Source organism: Astatotilapia calliptera, chromosome 13 (genome assembly GCF_964374335.1).
Source record: "Astatotilapia calliptera chromosome 13, fAstCal68.1, whole genome shotgun sequence".
Taxonomy (NCBI): domain Eukaryota; kingdom Metazoa; phylum Chordata; class Actinopteri; order Cichliformes; family Cichlidae; genus Astatotilapia; species Astatotilapia calliptera.
Genome location: NC_137434.1, coordinates 22,156,521 through 22,170,667, shown reverse-complemented (window position 1 = coordinate 22,170,667; position 14,147 = coordinate 22,156,521). Strand labels below are relative to the sequence as shown.

The window sequence follows — 14,147 nt, the reverse complement described above, 5'->3', positions numbered from 1 at the left end:
CACAAGCACCGTTTTAATGAACACCATCGTCCATGTGAAAACGTAAAAACCATTGTTGCTTTGAGCATGTCAAAGCAATGTAACCCTAACCATACAAAAATGTCAGAAGCCTATAAACAATAACACGTAGTCCAGTCTGATGTTAACAATGGAGATAAAGACACACACCTCTGATGTTGCAACACATAATCTCTGTAATCCCTGTCCAAACATGAATGCACACGCAGTTTTTGAAAATGATCACATTGAGAGTACTTTTTCAAAGCTTGATTTTTAGCATAAAGCTGTTTACATGTGGACAAAATGCAACGGTGCACGTAAAAAGCTTTGTTTTCCAAAACAAATGTGTATGTGCAGACCAAACCAGCATTTGGGCTTTCTCAACCTGTGCCACATTTCTTCTAATGTTAAATGTTTTATTTCAACAAGAATAAAACTAATATTATACCTCTGATAACATGAAGCCTCTTTTTCCATGAACTGGTGTAGCCAAAATGAAGTCTTTGATCCTTTGATTCTCTTTGTATCATGTACAAAATGTGTTTTTGCCAAGATCTCCTCACATTAAAAGCTGCTCGATTTCATTATTTACACTACAGGTCAATTTGAACATGTCCTATCAGCTGTGTTGATTCTACAGAACAAACAAAAGGCTAGCAATAACTCGAGAGTCTAAATGCCCCTTTGGTTGGTTTGACAGAGGCAATCAGTGTTGAGAGTTTATTGTTAAGAAAAACAGCCTGATATCTCCGTGGATGGATGGAACGTTGCTGCCACTTACACTCTGTGGGAATATTTCCAAGGGAGAAACAACGTCATGATAAAGATAGATAGTGGAAGTGTTCAAGGTAATAAGGCATTTGTGTGCCTTGACGGACTGTAACTAAATGTAAACTTAAAAACGTTATTTAGTCTAAAGACTCTTTGTTAACAGCATTTTTTTTGTTAACCAAGGCTTTGTAATGTTTGTCGGCACTCAGTTGCACCATTGTGCTGTTATCACTCGATGACCTTGGACTTACTCCCACACGACTACACAACCAAGACTTGCCAATAAACACACACACACACTCGCTTTCACACCTTAGTGAGGACATCAAATTGACATAATGCTTAACCTTATCCTAACCTTAACCACTAGGAATCAGTGCATACTCCTAACCCTAACCCTAAACCTAACCACAACCTAATTGTAACCTTAACTCTAAAACCAAATTCTTAGCCTCAAAAATGCCTTCAAATTCGTGAGGACCAGCATTTAGTCCCCACAACTGACTGCTGGTCCCTGCAAGTACAGTGGGCTTCTAATGTTTGGTCCTCATAAAGATGTTTAAGTCAACACAAACACACATGCACACAAACCTATACATAAATCCTTTCTGCATGCCTATATTACACTACTAATCAAATTTTATTAAAATCTCAGGCTCAAGTAATACAAGTAGCACAGTTAACTGATAAAGTACACAGATATTCAGTTTGACACAGTAAATGTGTCAAACTTGGACCAGATTTGCTGAAAGATGTAGGAGCAGTGGAAAGGACTAGATGGAGAACAGATAATAGAAACAAGTTTAGAGACCTTGGGAAAACTCAAGTGACCATACAATTTTAGTTGGTAAAAGATACAATGTCCTTTTTTATAGCTCTACAGCTCTCTTTTTGTAAACACTTAGACTATTTCCTTTTTCTCTGAGTGATATTTTAAAATATTCATATGTAAAATAAGTGAATAAACAAACCCCCAAAAAATTCAGATTAAGCATTTTTATGCAGAGGAGTACATTACAGAACACATTTAGATAATATGTAACACATTTTCTTTGTTATATAATAATAACAAATATTTAAAGGGGAACAAATACAAGTCGTTTAAAATGAATTGCTCATTGGTTTCTATTTTAGAAAATGCAATTTTTTTGCTTTAAGCTGTAATGAAAAAGTATTCTTTACTCTGTCTTCTTGGAAGGCTTTATACGTTTTTGTACATCTGTTTCTGTGTGTTAAAATGTGCGAGTGAGTGAGTTTGTGTCTGTAAGTCTTTAAAGAAGAATGTGGTGGCTGCAATGAAGAGAAGCGAGCATATCAGAAGTATCTGAAGTTTGGCTGGCGATGCAAAATTTTTGTGATGCATTAAAACAAGCTGTTATGATGATATATAAGAGTCTCTGCAGATCGTTCCTAATTGCAGAGCTGGCAGCTGCTGATTGGTTCCATGATCAAGAATTGCTAAGCCTTGTATATAGTGTGTAGATACTTTTCACTTGTAAATAGGCACTGAGGTAGAGGGGTGAACTGCCTTATTATTTTCTGTACTTTTTTCTCATTTATTCAAAGGGTCTACCTTACAATATAAAGTGCCTTGAGGTGACTGTTGCTGTAAATAAAATAAAATTGAATTGAATTAGGGAGTTGGGGGTAGCACTTATCTTTTGTTTGATATTTGTTTCACCCAGGGTTTAGGTAGCACCTCCCTTTTTGGAATAACTTGTTTTGTTTGTTATTTCAGCCTTTGTTCACCCCGGAGTTTAAGCGTTCAGTTTGGTAACACCTTAACTTGTAAATTGGCTTCTAGGTATGGCTTTGGGGACCAGGGTCACAGGGTCACCTTCCTTTTAACCCTTTTGTTGCACTCCTGTACCCCTAGACCGGGACGTAACAGTAGATGTTAATTAATATTAACAATAATTCAATATCCAACCTCAAATCCCTCAGGTCAGAGGGTCAGAGTTTTACTGGCCCATGCACGTTGTTATTAGCTTGTGAAAAAAAATTTTTTATATATATTTTTAAATGTTAATGCAATTTCATTGACACAGTAATAAATTACTAAGTGAACAGTCAATCTGCATATTTTAATAAAACTTCTAGAGGCTTACTTCAGACTTTTCACTGTTTCACATAAAACAAATGGTGGTGATCAGAGCAGCTACAGAGTTTGTTGATCAGGTGCTTTGATAAAGACCTCCCACTTGCTTATTCCCAGTAAAGGTTTTAATGGCAATCACAGGAACAGCAATGCTGTTTTGGAAACTAGAAACATGTTTTCTTTCAATAAACCTGAGCTCAGCATCTCGAGAACAGCTCCGCCTCTTTGCTCTTCGTGGTGTGTAAACAAACAGCTTCACGTTAACTGTGCCAGCGTCATCATCCTGCTCCCGTTTCCATGGTGACAATGGCCCGTTACAAAGCCGTGCCTGTTATTACCACAGTTGTGCTTAAAAGGAAACCTAAACAAACTGGTAAATATGTTACATTCGTATTTTTTGTGGAAACAATATTTTCAATATTTATACTACTGAAAAACCTGAAAATCGCAACAAATTAGATGTCATATTAAAGAATGTTTACCAACAAATAAAAATAAAATCAAAGCATATAAAAAGAAAAAGCTGTTTCCAAGGTCACGAATGATCCCAGACATAAATAAATAAATAAATAGTATGAACAAAGTCACATATACAAATAAGGTCATTCTGGGGTTAACCAACTGTACACTTGGTTAAAAATAAATAAATAAATGAAGCATAATTTCCTTATTATGGTCTGTTCACACCAAACATGAAGCTAAGGTACACTTAACAATGCTTGCGTTTATGCATGCACGATGGCAATCGATACAATAAGACATTTTAAAAACTTAAGATGAAGGTGTGATTAATTTTTTCCAAAACTTTCCTTTTTTTCTTTTTTTAAATCTCTGTATAAAAGATAAGTTCAACCAGACAGCTCCACCTGCCCTCAAATGATGTCAATAGGCTTAACCTCCACTTCTGATTATTGCTGGCATCAGCAGCAATCCAATCTATGGGAAAATGCCAGGGTTTTTGTGATGTAGAATGAAGCGAATTTTTCATCCCAGTTTAAATATTTTAACTTACATAATCAAAAACTTGCCTCTATTCACATTACCTGGGTGAAATTTGCATCAGTCCACCTAACTGGATGCACGCTGCATGAAAATGCACTGTTAAAAAAAAAAAAAAAAAGAAAAAAAAAAGAACTTGGATTGAACTATAAATGAATTTCTTTTGTTGCCCTTCATGTAGTACAAACTGGATTGGTCAGCCATCAAAGTCTTTTGTGGAACACCTTCAACATAAACAAACAAAGAAAATAAGGTCCAGCATGTCACATGTCTGCTTCGACTATGCACTGTCATTTGAGAGTCTTTTAGGAGTGAAACCTTTGAAGAATAGCCAAATAGTATCTTTGCTTCAAATGGCCATGCATAGTTTGCAGCTCTAGTTTCAAATCTTGGTTTTAGAGTTGCTATTCCCCTAACAGTTTACACAAACACTTAAAGTAAGACTCAGGGGAAAGAAATCAATTCACTGTTTAACTTAAGGAACAAATGGGCCAATTCCTACTTGTAGAATACTTCCTATCAAAAACAAATGGTTAGGATCTATTTTCTTTAAATTCATTGAAGGAAGTTACAGAGATATGGTTAAAATATTTTTGGCATGCACAAGTATTTTCAGCCAGCATAAATGATTTTGCAGCAATTTAACTGTAACGAGACTCATTGGGTTCCCACTAATAGTGTATTGGTACCATTACTAGCCTGAGGCACAGAGGGGATCCTCTACCCAGGCTACAACAATGGGAATTCCATTACAAACGGGTTTCACAACACCAATGATACTACTACTACTTCCTGTTGTCAACTCCTCTCTGAGTGATTCCATAGATTCCTCCCAGCAGACTCTGTAGGTTTATAATGACTTATGGTGGGTTAGTTACACAGCCTGGGAAAGCAGTGGCTTTGGGATAAAACCTTCTACTCTGATTGGACTATAGAATATCATGCCAAATACTTTCTTTGTAGCTCCATGATCCTTCAGTGTCAGCCCTCTAGAAATATCTGATAAAAGACCTAACTCCTGTCTACATGACTCCATGCTGACGTTATGGTAAAACCCCCCAGCCAGTCAGCCTATTAGCAGCTCAGCTACTATCAGAAACACAAATTGTAGCTAACCTGGTGTAATTTATGCACCCATCATAGTGGGTGATTATGTATTCATTTTAGTCAGGCCTTGTGTGTATGAATTGTTCAGACTTGGAACTAATAAATGTTTACCAACTGCTTTTACTAAAAGGGAGAAAGATCTGAAAATCATAGCCTGTATGTAGATGTACAGACTATAAAAATTACTTAAACTGCTCATTACACTGAAAGAATACAAGCCATTTCATTAGCAAAATAAACATGCTAGTTATAGTTTGTTTTATTAACCTTGTGCTTATGTGACATTTTAGTACCAGTTTTACATCAGGTCTGAGGAGGCACATGTTACAGTGCACAGATGTAAAGCACTACTATAAGTGAACCATTATTCTAATGTATACTTCTAACCAAGCATAAAGTGGAATCAATAAAAATGAAGACAAATTTATAGAATTTTGGCTACACATTTGAACAAAAGGTTTGAATATAACAGCCCTGGAAAGCATGGGACCAGAATAACTGTGTTGGTGCTTTGCAGAGCTACATGTTGTAGCTGTTAAACAACAACTGCTCTGTGGGCTATCCTTAATTGTGTTGGTGCTGTTCTAGGTTCTTTAGCTTAGCCCCTTTCCTGGAAACCACAGAACCAATAATAAATAAGAAGCTACTTTGTAGTGAAGGGAAATTATGATCTACACCAGGAGGGTCCTACTCCAGGCCTCAGGGGCCGGTGTCCTGCAAGTTTTAGATGTGTCCTTGATCCAACACAACTGATTTAATTGCCTAAATTACCTCCTCAACATGTCTTGAAGTTCTCCAGAGGCCTGGTAATTACTAATCATTTGATTAAGGTGACCCAGGGTGATATCGAAACCTGCAGGACACCAGCCCTTGAGGCCTGGAGTTTGACACCCCTGATCTACACAAATGCAATACTGCGAATTCAACTTCAGGAAACCTTCTATTACAATTTTCCTATTATTTTGTTTCATTTCAACTTTTTTGAAGAACTTGAGTAAAGTTTGTGAAGAACTGGCAGTATACACAATATTTTATCTCAATTTATTAATCATTACCATGTTAAAGTAGCACACATTTGCAGGCACTCTGTTAACTCAAACTTCTTTATAGGAAATTTTTAAAGCTCTACTAATGTTCAACATACGTTATGTAAACCTTAGCTGCTTTACTTAAGGAGTGATTAAAAACTGATGCTCGCATGTCCTTATGAAGCAAAGGTATATTTTCATATAAACATATTTTGGGGCATCTCTTTATTACTGAAGCAAAATAATATGTGGGACATGCATTAGTCTGCAAACATGTATGTGAAAAGTGAAATGTGTCTTTAAACTAATTATTGAAGCAAGCTGTATATTTGTGCACTTTGTGACACCCGATTAGACTACAGCTATACTTGCCTTCTTCTGTTCTGTAATAGGATTGTGCTGAACATGTTGCTAACTTTCAGGTGTTAGACGGGTAAAGCATGTGTGACAGCTGTCAAAGTTTCATGTGGAATTCCTTCAAAAACAAACGTAAAAAAACTGCACCAGCTAGTATGACTCAAGTCTGAAACAACTACACATTGTCACTTGAGAGAGGTTCTTGTTTGGGATTCTCTTCCAAGAAAGTCGTATAGAATTTTCGCTTGAAATGCCCATCCCTGTATTGGTCTACATTCTTTCACTTCGTACTGGAAGCGAGAAATACACTACCCTGAACAGCAGTAAAACTACTGTGTTTGGGCCACACAGTGTGCCTTATGGTATGTGGATAGTACTAACTTATCCTGTGAAGTCATGAGATGACACTTTATTTGTTAGTAAAATTAGTAATGGTGAGATAAATGGGTAAGGACAAGCCTACATGACTTTGTATGACTAATGGCTCACCTGCAACACATATCACCAATCTTTGATTGAAGTCCACCTCTTATGATCTCTTCACCATATTCTAAAGTAAAAATATATAACAATATTTCAAGAAAATCTGCTCTACTTTTTGAAAACATTGAAATTATTATTGCAGATGATGTGGTATAGCACAGCCCTACTAAAAACACTGCATTGGTTTGAGACTTTGATGCTAAATTTATTTTTAAACAACGTTGAGGACATGCAATTCAAAGGAATAAAAAGCTACTCGAGTAGATTTCTTGTAAGGATCCCACTTAAAGTCAAACCCCAGGCCAAACCAGCCTTTTACTTGAAACATATTTTTGGATGCAAGTGTAATGTTAATACATGTAAAGCCCTTACATCTGCTCTAATACAAAAAAAATTAAAAATTAAAAAAAAATTGGTCAATTTAGTACCTACAGACCAACTAAGGTCTGTAGGTACTAGCAGTAATGGAAACCAAATTATTAAACTGCATTGTTCACAGTTCACAGGTCAGTTCAGTGGAAACGCTAAACTGCACATGCTCAAAGACAGATGCCAGGAGAAATAGAAGGCTTTACAAGCATACTAGGGTGATTTCTTTAAACAAAATATCCTAACTTGTTCTGTTCACTTGTCTGTTTTATTACAGAAATATAAACAGCACTAAAAATGTATCATTTGAATTTTCTGATTTAAATCAAGCCTGTAAACATCGCTTAATGAAAATGTAGAAAGGTAGACCTATTTAACAGGGGGTGTGCACTTTTCAAATATTATTACCTCTTTCCCCAAAGGTAACAAAGTATTGGAGAAATCTGGAAATGCTGCTGTGTGTAATCTGTAATCATATCATCATTACAGTTGGGTGTAACACGCAACTGGCCACAGTGTAATAAAAACAATTGATTAGATACTGTCCTTTTTATTTCCCTGAACAACAATTGGCAGTGTATACAATTTTATAATATGAACCTGTTATCAGCATTGCAAGGGTCCTGTAATAGTTTGTAGTCTGTGCTAAAGACGTCTTTTTCAAAGGTTATATTTCAGAATGTATGTTTGCTTCGTCTGTGGCTTTTTTTCTCACTCTTTTGAAAAGAAAATGTTTTGAAACAGACAACACCTCAGCGCAACTGGAGATGAATATGCCTCCAAGGCAGACCCCACCCTCAGTCCAGCCCCCCATTTAATTTCCCTTCCCAACAGTGGATCTTGAGGCAGACCCATCTTTCATACTGGAACAGTGGGAAGATCAGAAGCAGAGCTCCTATGTTCAAAGCAGATCCCACGCTTCTTCTCATTGCTTTCTCCCCCTCAAGGTAAAAAAAACAAAACTGTACACTTTTCGGACCTCTAATGAACTGAAAAACCCCTAAAACACTTGCAATGGCAACAAATTTGTTATACATGAAAATAAACGGTTTTGGGAGATGGTGCAGCTTAGTGCTTAGTGTTTTTAATGCATTTAAGGTAATATTTCTATGGCATTTATCTGAATAATGAGACTTAGTGTCATCCATGGCTATAAAAAGTCCTATATATGAACACATAGTAAAGTAGAAAAGCACTCTTTAACTTCCAGAAAAAAAATACAATCAAAACCTAGATTTAAAAAAAAAACTCTACAAAAAGCCGTAGTTGCATGATCATTCTAAAGTTAACTCATGTTATTCAGTAACATATTACTATTTAGAGGTGCTATTAAACAGAAATCATATACCGATGCGCCAGTAAAAATATTTACAGAGTTTAAAGCGTGGTCTCCTAACTTGATGTGGCAGTATTTTCGTAACCGTGCCAACTGACTAAGCATGAGCGCAAGGGAGTTTCCTGTAGTAAGCAGAAACAAGGCTGCTAAATATTCAGTGACTGGTCTGTCTATACTGGTGGAAAGGAGAGTGCCCCCAGGCATTCTGGTCGATGGGAAAAGGATCAGGGCTAATGGCTGGTTAAATCCATCTATCATGGTCACATCTCCCTGGGCCAGTTGCTCTTTGTCTATCCTCTTCCTCTCCTCCTTTGGGTCTGTAAAAGCTTGAATTAACCTTTAAATAGGCCAATTTAAACATATCAAATGTTTGAAGTATGCAGCTAGTTTTTTTTTTGTCTACACTAGCATCTATCAATGTGCTAGTGAGCTACAGAGGCAAATGGAGGGGATTGGTTGATTTGGAAGGCAGCTCTTCTCAGCTGTGGGCCCTTTTCCTTTTCACCCGGCCCTGCAACAATAGGTGCAGTCAGGGAGAGGTCATAAAAAACACAGTGAAAGCATCTCAACTCCTCCTCTCTCCCCTCTGCCCATTCTCTTGTCAGAGAAAATACAGGCAGTAACTGTCTGTGTGTCACCAGGGGTAATTGTGGGAAGCCAGAGAAAAGTTGCCCTGCAACACATAGTCAAGCTTTGGTAACTTTTCGCTTATATTTTCTTCTTATTCAATTGTAGACTAAGATAACACAAAATACAGTGAAGAAAAAAAAAAGATTATCTCCAGGGACACTGTTTCTGAGCTACTTCAAGCCTGTTTTCGCTTTGCATTGTGACCTAGTAAAGAAAAACAGAGTTTAAAGAAGTTTTGTCTAAAAAGTTGTTCCTACAGAAGTAAGATGATTTTGAGGGATGATAGCAAAGGCTATTCAAAGTTAACAAAGCTAACAGTGCACCAAGCCGGTAAGCCATTCCTCTTAGTCTCGGTACAAAATATTTGATAGGTGAATCACTGCTTTCTACTTCAGTAATTTCTTCCAAATCTATTTTTAGCTCCAGCAAAAACACATTCATGGCAGATACATTTATTATTCACAATATGATTACAGGGCCTATTTACTGCCTTTCTTAAGCCTGGAAAACTTGCATTTTCTACTTGAATCCATGTATGTTGAGGCATTTTCCAGCCAGTTATAACCTGGCTGAGAAGCCCATAATTTATGTGTGCAACATACAGCACTGGACATAACAGGGTCACTTGTTATGCACAAGGCTAAGCACTGAGATCTGGTGGCTGTCACAATATTATCCTTCAGTGGTGTTGGCTATTCTAAATTTTTCACTGCCTGCTACATCTGTGCCACTTTCAGTGTACAGGTCTGAAAGGAAATCCCTCCAGCGCTTCTGTGGCATCTGTCAGGTCTTCACTAATCTACAGAAGATGAGTGTGTGGAGAAACAAGGAGAGGGAGGGGAACACAGAGACAGTGTGTTGAAGTCTAACAAAAGGCAGAGACTGATGGGAGGATGCAGTTGCACACGCTCCAAATGAACTCTATCAGTTTCAATGGCATTCAAGCATGCATTCCTGGCATAGTACTGCTTGCACCAAAATATGTGTGAAACTCCAATGATTATGCGTGCTGGCTCAGGGCCAGGTTTCAGTGTGACTTCCTGCTCATATTTGCTGCTTTATGGAATCCACCTGCTCAAACTTTAGGAAAATTATGCAAGTCATAGTGGACTAGAACACAAAAAGGGAGGACCTGGATGAATCTAATGAATAATACTAAACAAAGTAAGCACAATAAGGGTGAAAACGGCAAAATATTCCAACCAAAATTAGCCATAAACTTATCCTCATAAAACTTTGGCATTCTTGACCAGAATTGAATAGATATATGCTAAACCATCAGAGGCCCTGTTTTAGCCAGGAAAAGTCCCTGTCTGTTTAGTGGACATACAGTACAAATTACATTTAGAAACCCTAAACATGCAAGTTGCATGCCCAACACAGAGCTACTCTGGAAAATTTCCAGTGCACATAACAAGCCGCAGGGTTGTTTCATAGTAAACTCCATAAATGTCACCACAACAAACCCCATTTTCTTTTTTTGTGGATGAAAAGGCAACTATGGTACATACAGATGTGAGCATGGACAAAGCTAAAGAAGAACTCTCTGCTTAAATTATAACGCTAATGTTTTAAAGATTAAAAAAAAAACACAAAAACAAATGTTGGCTCAAATGCAGCCACAAAAAATAAGAAGTGGCAAGTGGATGGAGGAGGATGGAGCAAGGAGGAAAATAACGAAGTAACAAGGGAAACCCCCTTAGTTTGTGGCAATAAAAGAGTACCGCTGCTCTCTGGGAGATTAAATATGAACGGAACAAAACAAAACGAGGGCTTTGAGACCCTCCGAGTCCTAGCCATTCTTCTGGCCACAGTAGCCTAGCAACCGCTGCTTGACCAGTCCATTGTGTAAACGTATGTTAAGCTTTTATCCTCATTAGCAACATTCCTCCCTGCAGGCTGGGATTTTACAGATTAGGTTGAAAAACACAAAGGAGATTGGGCAAATCTTGCTGACTTCCAACATATTACTTTACAGGCTAATCATTGATCAAATAGCTGTATGTTTGCCTGTGTGGAGCATGTGTACACTCCAAGTTGATAAATGACAGACAGAGAGTTGAGTAAAGCTGGAAAAGTTTAGTGTATACTTGTACAAGTCCTGGTTTAAACTGAGAGAAGACAATGAAACAGTCTGACAGAACAAAATGTCTCAAAATCAACAACTCAAAACACAACAGAATTAAAAATGACAAAAACTGCACAACAGGTATCAAATGCCATTAATGTGGATCAGTACAAATGTTTAGATGCTTTTCTGGTTGACCTAAGCACACATAATGCCAAAGCAAACAGACAACTGGGAACATTAGCAGATGCAACAACTTTCCTAAGCTGGATCTCCCCCTCTTTTTTTGTAACTGGGAAAACAACCCAACACGCCCCAGGGTGCCATTTTTCTATTTGTGTTTAGGAGAGAGTCTTTTGTGAACTTGCTACCCTAGTTCTAAACAAACACATACAGTGCCATCCATTCTCAGTTTATTTAGAGTACACTTTATATTGACTTCAGATTTTCAGACTTCTGAAAAATCGACTATTGGCATAATTTTCTGTCCTCTTTCTGTAGGCATTGCTTATTATTGTGCTCTTCATTCAGCTATATGATAGAGATCTGAGTTCAGAATTTCATTATACCTCAACTTTGCAGAAACACACTAATCAAAGTCTCCTAATTTTAGTTTAAACGGTCCTCCTTTAATAAAAGCCTATGCTATATCTAGGTCACAGTGAAGTGGCAGGACAAACATAAAGAGTTGCGTTAGCAGCACTGTGCCTGTTTGGAGGAGTCTGTTTGTGTATGTTCACCAAACATCCGATTAGCTCAAACAGTCTAAACAGCAGTTAAATCCTTTCTCTCCATCTGCCCTATAATTAACACAAAGCTTCATCCTAAATAAGACTGCTTGAAGGGTGGGGCTCTTCTACACTGTTCATAACATTTAATCAAGTGTGTCACATGCACAAAAACACATCAACATGAAACGCATTTCAAAATAATGTGATGATTATGTTTTACTGATGGCTACAAAAGCTAGTAACTTAATTCTTTTTACAGCTATAGTCCAAATTATTATTAATAAGTTAACAGTATCCATAGGCAACATTGATTATCAATAGAAACACCCAAAACAGCATGAACTGAAATTGCATATATTGAAAATATGTATTTGTAGGGAAGCGCTCTTACACATTGGTATGTTATTATTGTAGCATTTCACAGCTTATGTGCTTTTATCCATCGTCTTTCCGCTTGCCCTTATCAGAGCAGGGAGAGGGGGGGGGGGGGGGGGGCATCGCAGCTACCATAGGCCAGGAGGCGGGGTACGGGCAATACAGAATCACAAGTTAATTTAAGTTAACATGTCTTTGGACTGGACTGTTAGAGGAAGCCAGAGCTGTGCTTTTATGACTTTTTAAAAGTTTTTTTTGTTTTTTTTAATTGCCATAGCAAAAAAATGCCTCAGTTAGAGCACTTTAGTACAAATTTTCTTACTTTTGTCACTTCCCTTTACATTTGCCATAGTCTTAGCCTTTACGGCATGCCACCGCAACATACCACATTGCTCAAGCATTTCTGTGACTAGGAGACTCTCCATGCCTGTGACCAATGAAGTAGATCACAAGATTGTGTGGTTGTCACATCAGCGGAGAGGAGTGTGACGTTTATCACATCTTTAGTGGTATCTGCTAACTTCGAACCACAGAGAGACCCAAATCAGCACATTTTATATTAAGTAGTTTATCATAAAGCTGTTAAAAATTAATAATACCAATAACTGAAAAAATTTGGAAACAGAAGCAATAACAACATATACATGCATACATGGGACTTTGTGCATCACAGTTCTTTTTAAAATCCAATCACACATCCTGACCTATGATTACAGAGGGCCTGGTATGTATACATTTCACAGGTTTCGCCCCTGTGTTCACACACTGCTTCCCAGAGCTGGAGATAAGGGATCAGTGCACTGGAGCGGTTCCCCACATGGCCCAGGGTTGATAAGCGTCTCCGGTCACAAAAGTGTTTGGAGTCAAATTACACACATAAACACACCTGAGTTGAAGTGAGCAGCCTGTGTCAGTGGGTATGCGAGTCAGAACCTTTTTCTCATCAAGACCTGTCCATTCATTATTCAGTCCTGGGAAAGTTCTCTGGCCTGTTGTCAATTACCAGTCCATGGTGGAACCGGCACAGTTGGCCCAATACACTGTACCAAGTGCAGCTAAATGAACTGTTATTTTTTAAAGGCTCAAAAGTGAGACCTACTCAAGAATTTTTTTCCTAAACCAAATGTTTATAGCAGTTGTAGTTCTGTTGAAAATCCATTACATAAAGGTTATATTTCTTAAAAAGCCTAAACCAAACTTCCATATGATTTCTTTTTCCACCTATGAACTTTGCTACTGCCAGGTGGTGATGAAGGACATGGCCCGATAGTGTTGACAGATTGTGTCTACCTAATATGTTTGTTAAATCTCCGAATTTATTTGAACAGCATTTCACCTGCTGGTGGAGAGGGGTCTGGAAAGCAAGTGTGTGTGTGTGTGTGTGTGTGTGTGTGTGTGTGTGTGTGTGTGTGTGTGTGTGTGTTAGTCAAAGGATAAGGAATGAGTCAAGAGGGAGCAGCCCAGCTGAGCAAACTGACTTCATTTCACATCCTCTTAATAGCATCCCCCACCACTTCATAAACCACAAACTTCTTAAACTGTAAGACGTCATGAGTACAGAGCAGTACTATGGCAGCTGTGGGAAATAGGCAACCTCATATTGCAGTCACAATGCTGTGCTTCCAAATAACTAATAAACATACAGTGAACCTTTCCAAATGTGTCATGTGACTAAGGAAATGGTAAACTATCATTATTTGTGTGACAGGTTGGTACATGTGGAGTTGCAAAACAGCACTGACACATATTCTGGGATGATGGAAACATGAAACAAGTGATTTAAAAGAGTTAGTTA

The 14,147-nt window shown here is 37.8% G+C and overlaps 1 protein-coding gene across 2 annotated transcripts in view; it reads right to left on the bottom strand.

Annotated features, from left to right (window-relative positions):
• map3k21 (mitogen-activated protein kinase kinase kinase 21) overlaps positions 1 to 14,147 on the bottom strand; it is a 29,439-nt gene that overhangs the window by 13,419 nt on the left and 1,873 nt on the right. The gene's annotated exons all lie outside the window — the stretch shown is intronic.